Source organism: Theropithecus gelada, unplaced genomic scaffold (genome assembly GCF_003255815.1).
Source record: "Theropithecus gelada isolate Dixy unplaced genomic scaffold, Tgel_1.0 HiC_scaffold_226, whole genome shotgun sequence".
Taxonomy (NCBI): domain Eukaryota; kingdom Metazoa; phylum Chordata; class Mammalia; order Primates; family Cercopithecidae; genus Theropithecus; species Theropithecus gelada.
This window is the reverse complement of record NW_020258713.1, coordinates 20,962-30,494: the sequence shown is the minus strand read 5'-3', so window position 1 is coordinate 30,494 and position 9,533 is coordinate 20,962. Positions and strand designations below refer to the sequence as shown.

At 52.1% G+C, this 9,533-nt stretch overlaps 1 pseudogene; it reads right to left on the bottom strand.

Annotated features, from left to right (window-relative positions):
- Positions 1-1,818: 1,818 nt before the first annotated feature.
- On the bottom strand, positions 1,819-8,846 carry LOC112617527 (annotated as a pseudogene).
- Positions 8,847-9,533: the final 687 nt, after the last annotated feature.

The following is a 9,533-nucleotide window of genomic DNA, read 5'->3' as shown; positions in this document are numbered from 1 at the left end:
GATAAAGTCATTTAGAGAGAAAGTTGATGTCATTCTCACGTGCATGAAATCATGCCGTGTTTGCGTTTCTCTTCCTGGCTCATTTCGTTGAAGGTCATGTCCTCCAATTTCTGCACGTTGCTGCAGATGCCATGGTTTCATGAATTTCTGTGGCCGAAGAGGATTCCTTTGTATACTGTAGTTTCTTTTTCCCTTTGTGCATGAACAGGTACATTGATTGGATACCCTCCCTATTGTGAATAGTGCTTCTGTCGCCATAGGAAGGCCGATACCTCTTCAACATAACAGATTCCATGTGCTTTCTGTGTATAACCGGCGGTGGGATTGCCAGGTGAACGGGTAGTTGTAATGTAAAATGTTTAAGGCACCTTCAACTGCTTCACTTCGTGTGTATAATAATGTACATTCCCACCAAAAGTGTATAAAAGTGTCTTTTTCTGCATTTCTACGTTGGCCACTGCCTGTGAACATATGGGTTGTTTTTTTGTTTGTTTGTTTGTTTGTTTTTGGTAAGTTTCATTCTAATTAAAGTGAGAGGTATCTGCGTGTGATTTGTACTTAGACATTTGTGTGAGGATTAGTGAAGTTGAGCGACTTCTCTTTGACCTGTCAATTTCATGTTTTCTTTTCAAATGTGCCTGTTCAGGTTCCTTGCCCAGTTTCAGCTTGGGTATTAGGTTTTGTTCATTTTCCCAGTTAGAGTAGTGTTAGTTTTTCGTACATGTTAGATAACAACGCCATTCACAGATATGATTCTGCTGAACTTTCTTTCAGTCTGTAGGATGCTTTCTTTAATAGTTCATTGTTTCTCTTCCCCATGCGGAAGCTCTAAAATGTTGTATAATCCCATGTGTTTGTATTCACATTGTTAGCAGTGATTTTTGTGTCCCATCCAAAAAGAACAAAAAATAAGAAAAAGTATTACCAAATCAATTGCACGGTCTAAGGGTTTCTTGCCATAGATAATTTTTGCTCTTGTTTTCTTTCTTTTTTTGCAAACTGCATGCAGAGATACAAGTTTTGCTGAGATACAGACTCCCACTTTTCTTATAGGAGCTTTGCGGCTCCAGGATTGGGTTTAAGTGTTTATTTGGTGTTGATTTGGTGTTATTACATGTTTCAGACCCTGAAATGTTGACTTCTTTGTCTTATTTTTGTCTGATACAGCACAAAGGGAGTTGTGTTCAAATTAAGCTGTGGGAAATCCTTTAGATACTGGGTTCAAACGATCCTCTCCTTCCTTGATGTTCACTTAGGTGACAGGTGTCTGAAAGTCTTGGAAGATCCATAGTGGAAAACGTTTATCTGTATTTCGTGGAGACTGATGGCCAGCTCCCTTCTGCCCAGCAGCCCTACTGATTACTGAAATACCTCCCATCTCAAACCCTTCAGTAAATATTTAAGTGATTCATCAAAGATTTAAACTTTAAGGAATTAGAGTGACCCAGTACAACTTGAATTTAACTAGAATTTAGATTTGAGAGTAGCTGGTCAGTAGAAGTATGGTAGATTGGGTGATATACTATGGTTTTTAAGGGTTTTTGTTTTGTTTTGTTTTCTTTAAACAGAGTTAACAATAATCATTTCGAATAAAGAAGGAAAACATTAAATGGTTGGTATGTGTGACATGAACACTGTTCCATGACTTGTTCAGCCATAGCCTCAATTTGACATGCTAGACTATGAATCCTAAAGACTGGTATACAGTTACTACATTGGAGTTACTTTTCTCATTCCATGAACTGTAGAACATTTTGAATAGTGTTTTAAAATTTTATTTTAATGAAAGCTTAGAAAAAAAAAAACCTTACTTATACACTAAAGAAAGTAAACATAAAATAGTCTCCCGCCTGACTCGCAAAAGACCCATGGCCTGATCCTGGCCAGCAGGAGCAGCTGGTATTAAGGAGCAGGGGCCGGATGCAGCTGAGCTGCCAGCCTCCTAGATGTGATCCCCTGGTGTCACGGTCTGGATGAAGGATGGTGCAGAGCCGGTGTTCTGGCCAACATCCCGGTGGGGTCCCAGCCACTGCAGGATGTTGCTGGCCTACTGGGATTTGGGTTCCAGCTGGCAGGAAAGCTTGTAGCTGCAGGACAGAGAGGTAGCTGTGAGGCCACCATGAGCCACACATCAGGTCCCCTCTCAGTGCATGCCCAGCTGAAATCCTGGGTCCCCAGCGGTCCCCATGCAACAGGACTTGATGCTGGCCGTGGAGTCACGGCCATAGGCTCTCTGTAGCTGGCCACAGGAGAGCCTCCTCTAGGCCACGTGGGGTGGCTGACACCTGTAATATCAGTACTTTGGGAGGCTGTGTGCGGTGGATTGCTTGAGGCTAGGACTTTGAGACCAGCCTGGACAACATCATGAAACCCCATCTGTACCAGAACAACAGCAGCAGAACAACAGGACATGGTGTCTGTACCTGCTGTACCATATCCTGGGACATGATGTACAGCGGTAGTCCCAGCTGCTTGGGAGGCTGACAAAGGTCTGGAGCCCAGGAGGCAGACGTTGCAGTGAGCAGAGATGGCGACACTGCAGTGCAGCCTGGGTGCAGAGCTAGACCATGTTAAAAAAAAATGGAGAGCCTTCTCCCACCCTCTGCCCGTCTGCTAGGCCCTCACCTCTCCTTGTCACTGAGCTGCTCCATTCTTTTGAAATAGGTGACAAATTTCTCAAGAGGCCGAAGCCTGTAATTCATGGCAGCCACTTGGAGCAGCTGCATTTCCTGCAGAACTCGGACCTCCTAGAGACAGAGGAGAGGTTGCTGACACGGCCTGCGTGGAAGATGCTGAGGGGACCTTTGATAAGCGGGGAGAAGGGGCTGATCCCTGGGGCAGTTTTCTGCAGGGGCCCCATGCAGCCCCCAGCCTGTTCTCAGAGTTGGATGTAAATATCCCCTCCTGCAGGAATTGGTCTTTGATCCAGTGCCTTTCGCACTCTCTCCACTGGGATAGATTTCCTCTTCCTGTGTGTGTCAACCCCTCCCAGTAAACCTAAGATGTAGAGGATGGAGCCAGGGAGTGTCCTGCCCAGGGTGGACTGTGAGGTCCACATCCACACCCTCCTCCAACGTGAGAGTCCCAGCTGCTCACCTTCCTCTTCTTTTTGATGTTGCCCTGGAAGGCAGACAGAATCCATCACAAAGGTCAATGGCCCACAACCAGCCCCACCCCACCCCTTCCCATGCTGTACTACTGCCAGGGACACCAGGGTCAGGGGATGTGCACGTGACAGGACTTGGATCTGCCTCAGACTCCAGGTTCTAGAGCAGGGGGAATGGGAGCTGAGGCTCAGGGACACTCTGCCCCACCTTTTTCTGATGACAGACAGGGAAGCTGAGGTCTCTTATAGAAAGAAAGCACACAATGACCCTGGAACGTCTGCCCTTGGAGAGGCTCAATTTCACTCTCCAATAACGGGTTACCCTGGGGAGTCAGTGAGTCCAGCTCAGCCCACACCTCAGCAGCATTGCAGTCAGGGAGCTCTGCAGCTTCACCACTCAGGGATAGGGAATGGTGGCTGCCATGGAGCCTCCATCACGCAGAGGTGATGAGATGGGCCTGACACCCCCACCCACAGGAGCAGCTGTGAGGCTCTCAGGAGAGGAGGTTTGCTTAGGGCTGAGATCTAAGGGCTCGGTCCACGACCCTCTCCTCCCAAGCCTCAGGATCCTGGTTCCCAACCAACCTGCCCCAGGCTCACTCACATCCAGATCGTCCGGGATGGCCGAATCCAACCTCTGTAACACAGTCAGAAAATCCCCCAGGAAGGGGACCACTCCCTGTGCCAAGGAGGGTTGGGGAGGTGGTGATGAGTATTGGCCATCAGATGGCTGCCCACTGTCCTGTCCCATGAAATCCCATCAGCCCCTGTCTCCCAGAATCCCCCTCCCTAGGTCTCCCGGATGGAACAGCCAAAGACCCTCAGCTGCCTTTCCCAGTTCTCTGCCTCCTCTATCCCAGCGGACCTCCAAGTCTAGTTGATCTCCAAGCACTCCTAGTTACCTCTGTGGTGGGATATTAACAAGTCACAAGGACCTGTGGTCCCAACCTTACCCTTCCCCACATCCACTCTGAGTCCAGCTTTCGCAGACCCTTGCTCTTATCTCTCAATAGAGGTTTTCCAGGCCCAGTGGCCACAAGAGGACAGGGCTGGGGAGGAAGCACCTGCTGTCTCGATATGGAGGCCTCCAGCTGGCGGGGAAAGGAACCCTGTCCTGTGATCTCTTGTGATCCCTCTATGCCACAGGCTCACTCACCTTCTTTTGCCTCCGTAGCCTCATCTGGGCTCTCTGGTGGTTCTTCTCCTGGGTGGCCACCTTAAAGCTCCCCGCCTGCCAGGTGTCAGTGATGGAGACAGTGAGGCTCTCCTCCCTTCCCCCAGTTACAACCCAGCCACCCCGCCCTTGGATCCCCAGGGACTGGTGTGAATCACCTGGCAAGGTGCTCATACCACTGGCCCAGCACCACACTCCCTGTGTGTGTCACCCAGTCATGCATCCGGGCCTCCCTGAGACTGTTTCCTCTTCTATAAAGAGTGATCAAAACCACAACTACTTCACAAGGCCTCCTTAGTACTGTTTCCTGTAGGTGTTCCCATTGTTCTCACCCTCTTCCCTCTGAGGAAGAACCAGGCATGAGCACCAGCAAATTATTTTCTTTTCTTGACCCTCATTTCCATTCTGTGAGGGCTGCGCTACACGCTCAGCATCCCTTCATTTTCCAGATGAGGAAGCGGAGACCCAGAGCAGGCAGTGACTCCCCAGGGACCGGAAAGAGAAGGCACCTCCTCCCCATCCTGGAGGCTGTGTCTCGGCTGCCTTCACCCGATATCCCAGCACCACCACCCATCAGGGTCGTGTTCTCTGAAGTCTCTGAGTGTCTAGGTCTCCAGCCAGGCACAGTCGGGAAAGGGACAGGGCGGTTTAGGAGACCTGGTTAAGTGGCACCTGCCTATCCAAGCCCTACTGGAGTCTCTGCCACACAAACTGGGTTTCAGCCATGTGAAAGGTTTTGCCTCGCCAATGATTCCCCCAGGGGAGTTCTGTGCACAGAACTCTTTCTTCCTCTACTCAGGAAGTGGCCTCCTGTGGTGCCATCTCAGATTGACATGGCGGGGTTTTCCAGAATCTTGGGTGGGGTGACAAGTTGTCTTCTCATTTGCATGGAATATTCTGAGATCTGGTCAGGGAGGATCCCCTAGGAATGCATGATGAATCCCCCAGATACTTGTCATGAGCTTGTGTCACTGCTAACTGGTGACAGTCCTGTGACATGACCGTTTTCTGGTATCTGCAAAGGGCAGAGGGGGGAGTCCCAGGAAACACGTATGTCTGTCCTGAGCGTGCCCATTGGTACCCATAGCTGTGAGGTCCACTGGACTCCTTGGCACATGAGCTTCCTTTGTTTTCGTTCCCCCTCTCCCCCAGTGTGGGCAAAGGCCCCCTGCCCGTGGAGGTGCACTGCAGACAGAAGCAGCAGCAGAGGCCTGGCTTCCTCAGGAATTGCCGGCCAGTTTGTGGAAGGAAGAAAGTCCCACCTACCGTAACCATCCCCCAGCCTGGAGGAAGCTCCATGCCAGCAGGATGGACCAGCATGGGAGCCAGAACCCTGCTAATGCTGCAACTCATCACCCCGGCTCAGCAGCCCAGCAGCCATTGCCACATCCCATTACCAGGGCCTCCTACCCCTGTGCCACCACATGCCCATGGACCACACAGCTCTCTCCCTGTTGGCCCTAGGTAGGCATGGAGGAAATTTTTCAAGTCCACTTTTAGTAGATGAGTCAAAAGAAAACAAAATAACCGCTCCACACCAGGTCCAATGCCCTCCAAACTCAGTCTTTCCTCTGACCCTTAAACACTTGTCCCGCATCTCCCAGACTCCACTGTACCTTGATCAGCAGGTCCCGCTTCACTGCAGTGTCTGTTTTGCAGAGTTGTTTTAGATATTTTGTGCTTTTGCTATGGACAGAGGAAAGAAAGAAGGGTAAATTTGTGAATAAGCAGAGAGATTTGTGAGTTCCCATCCAATCCCTTTTGTTTGAAAACCCAGAGAATCCCAACTTCATGGGTGAGAGTTTCCAGTGGGGTCCTCTGTTGACAAGGGCTGCAGACGACCAGGGTGGAACTTGTCATGCTCCTCCCCTGGCCCATCTCCCCTTCACATGAGCCCCTGCGTGTTCACAGTTAGCTTCCAGCTGGACACAGTTCCACTGCTGGGTGCAAACACCTAAAAGCCCCCAGTTGGCTCCAGTCTGTTCCTGATGGTTAAAAATCCTTAGTCCTGAGTTGGAAATCCTTGCCTAGAAGTCCAAGGCAGCTTAGTGACCACACCTACCAGGCCATCCCTGCCTCCAGTGTCCCTGGTCTCCAAGAACCTTTCAGAGTCAAGGGCACGTGAGGAGTCCTTTGGGTCCCTAGGTCAACCCTGGTGCTCCCGTGGAGGGAACCCTCCTCACCTGGACACTGCTGCCCATGTCTTGTGTAGCCGATGTATTGGGTTGCTGCACAGAGCAGAGACAATGGCGTGCACCGCGGAGAAGTTGTTGAGGCTTAGGCACTCCTGGAGAGGGAAGAGCGAGCTGTTAGGTCCAGAGTTGCAGCCCGACCCACTTCAGCCTCAGCCCACTCTGCTGAGATCTCCCTTTCTGGACAAAGCAGAGGCCCAGGGAGCCTCAGGAGGGGACACCTGGGGCCGAGTGAATGTCACTCATCTAGGAGGATTTTAGTTCAACCAAAGGAAGAGTGCAGGTCGGAAGTGAGCAGCCCCCATTGGGCCATAGGAGTCAAGGTCCGTGAAGCTCTGGCAAGAAGGGCCTAGGGGATGTGCAGGGCTCAGGCCAGAGATACAGATGCCAATCCTAAAGCTGATGGAGGAGAAGAGGCAGTTCCCCATTTTTAAAGAGGGAATCTTCAGGCCCAATCATAGCTTACCCTGGCCACCTTGATCCAGTGCTCCACCACCCTGGCCCTGTCCTGGGCCCTCATGCCATGGTTCCCGAGGCAGGAGGTGGTGACGCCGTTGGCGAGCCTGTTGAAGTGTGCGATGGTGGCACGAACTGTGGGTGCCACGTGCTCATTCCCCTTCTTAGTTCGTCGGCCCCAGATGGAGCCCAAGCATTCGTAGAGCTCCACCTTCTTGAACAGCTCCTTTGGGGGTAGGAGGAGAGTGTCACAGACAGAGCACACCCCAGCTCAGAGTCACCCACAGTCCCAGGCAGGGACTGAGCTCACAGTCATCCACGGTCTCTCTCAGGAACTGAGCTGGAGCTCAAAAAGCTTTAAAATGGGCCTCAGACATGTGGGAGTCCCTGGCTTTGATTTTCTGACCACCGAGGGCCCTGAATGCATCATGTCGCAGAACCCAACAAGAGTGGGAAGAGAGAGTGACATTTTCTCCCAGGCCATCCGCACTTCCAAGAACTTGAGGGTGGCTCAGGCCTGCCCGTCCTGAGGATTCGTCTTCCTCCCATGCAATCATCCCTGTACTCCTTTTCTCCATACCGGTGCACTTTCCCTGTGCCAGCTGCAATTATGGGCTCTGTTTGGGTGTCTGCCATAGAATCTAGTATGCATCAGGTACCTAATAAGCGCTGAGGGTAGTGAGGCTCCTGAGCAGCTGGGTGAGTGACCCATGGCCCTGTCTGCCCCTCAGTGAGCACCACCCTGCCCTGCTTTCTGTCCCTCCCCTGTCTTTCAATCTGTACAGTCCCTCTGTGTAGCTGGCATGGGCGATGTCCCATCTCTGCTGTCCACATGCAGACAGGGAAGACTTGTGGATGAGGAAGCTCATCCAGATCCCGTGGTTGGTAAGAAGTGGAGCTACAATTGGTCCCAGGGTATGGGCCACTTCTCAGGGAGAGGCTGGTCTGAGACAGCTGGTGCCAGAGGCACAGCCTGCAAAGCCTAGCTGCTCACCGCATCCATAAGGGTCAGCTGCTCTGCCAGCAGCCTGGGAGGGAAGGTCGTGACATCAGGCAGCTCCTCAGTGAGTTGGTTCTTTACAGGAGAGGAACAGGGGGACTCTGGGGCTGACTGTGGCTCTAGCACTGTCACTGGAGCAGACCCTCTGGCTGGTGGTGAATGTAGATATCCTGGTGCATCCAGGGCCGCACGTGACTCTGGCTCCAGAGCAGGCCCCAGGTCCGCCAGCAGTAGTGGTGCTGGCTCCAGGGCCGGCATTGTTAATGCGTGTTGCCCAGGATGTGGAGCAGGATCTGGAAAAGGGGAAAAGGTCACCCCACCAGTCACTTTTCACTGGGCTTTCCAAGCACAGAAGTGACTGAATGGAATTTAAGGGACTTGTAGCCCCAAAACACCACCCCTGGAAAGTCTTCCAGACTGCAAGCCACCTCACCATCTGGCTTGGCCTCGTTGGGCTCCGGAGGCAGCAGCTGGCCTAGGACAAGTTCCTGGTGGTCCTCCACACCCAGTCCAGGCCTGGCGAAGTTCCTGAAGGCCAGCTTTATCTGGAAAGATGACCGTTGCGGGGGCTGATAGCACAGTGAAGTATTTTCAAGGGGCCAGGTGAAGAAAACGCAGGTGATGGTTCTGGTGATGAAGTGGACAGCTGAGTCAGAAACCTGGCCTTCTCCCACACAACCCTCCAGGGCACCCTTGTGTGGTTCTGGGCCCCTGACCTGTTGCAGCCTGTGTAGAGGACAGCCCCACCCTACCCCCAAGCCGTCAGTGGTGACCCGGAAGGGGCAGACCTGGCCATGCAGCAAGACTGTACAGACCCTTCTGTGCCCCAGCGCCCTACAGACATTCTCTTCCCAAAGGCCCTGGAGCACAGCACTGCACCTGGGCAGCTCCAGGGAGATTTGTGAGCAGGTTGCTCATGACAGCTCCAGCTCTGGGTCCCCTGATCCTGGGGTTAGGAGGGTGGGGGCAGATGTAGAGTGGAGGAGGACAGGGAGAGCTGGGACGCCATGGTGCTGGGGATGAGTCTCTCAGTGGCCAGCTGTGACCCCGGCCTCAGCTCTCCTTTGCAGGGCACCTAAGTCTCCATTTACAGAACTCACTATTTGCCTCTTGTGGGGGAAGTCCCGAGATGTCAGCCTTCTCATGGGAATTTTAAGAGGTATGTGCCCCAGGGCTCCTTGAGTCTCTCCCCAGCCAGAGTCCATTCTTTTCCCCCATGCTTTGTGGGTGAAAAGGCCCTTCAGAACCCTAAATCCACCCAGTGTATACTTGTTGCTGGGCTCCGTCATTCTAGTCAGAGTCTGGGAGGATGCCACCATATGTAGAAGAGGCCATGAGGGTTTCCCCTCTAACATTCTGTAGATATGACCTGGTTATTCTGTCTCCTGTGAGCGCCTGAGTCTAAGTAGAATCAAGGCCCAGGGATTGTCATCTGCTTTGTTTATGAAATAATGCCAAGCCACAAGAAGAGCAGTGCACAAATGAGGTGTTTTGTATGTATGTGTTGAATGTGTGAACCCCAACCGTTGGAGAACCCCAGCGAGCATCTCCATTTGTCTGTGGGCCTGTGGCTCCCTTTTCAGCACCAAGGGACCCCTCTTCTGT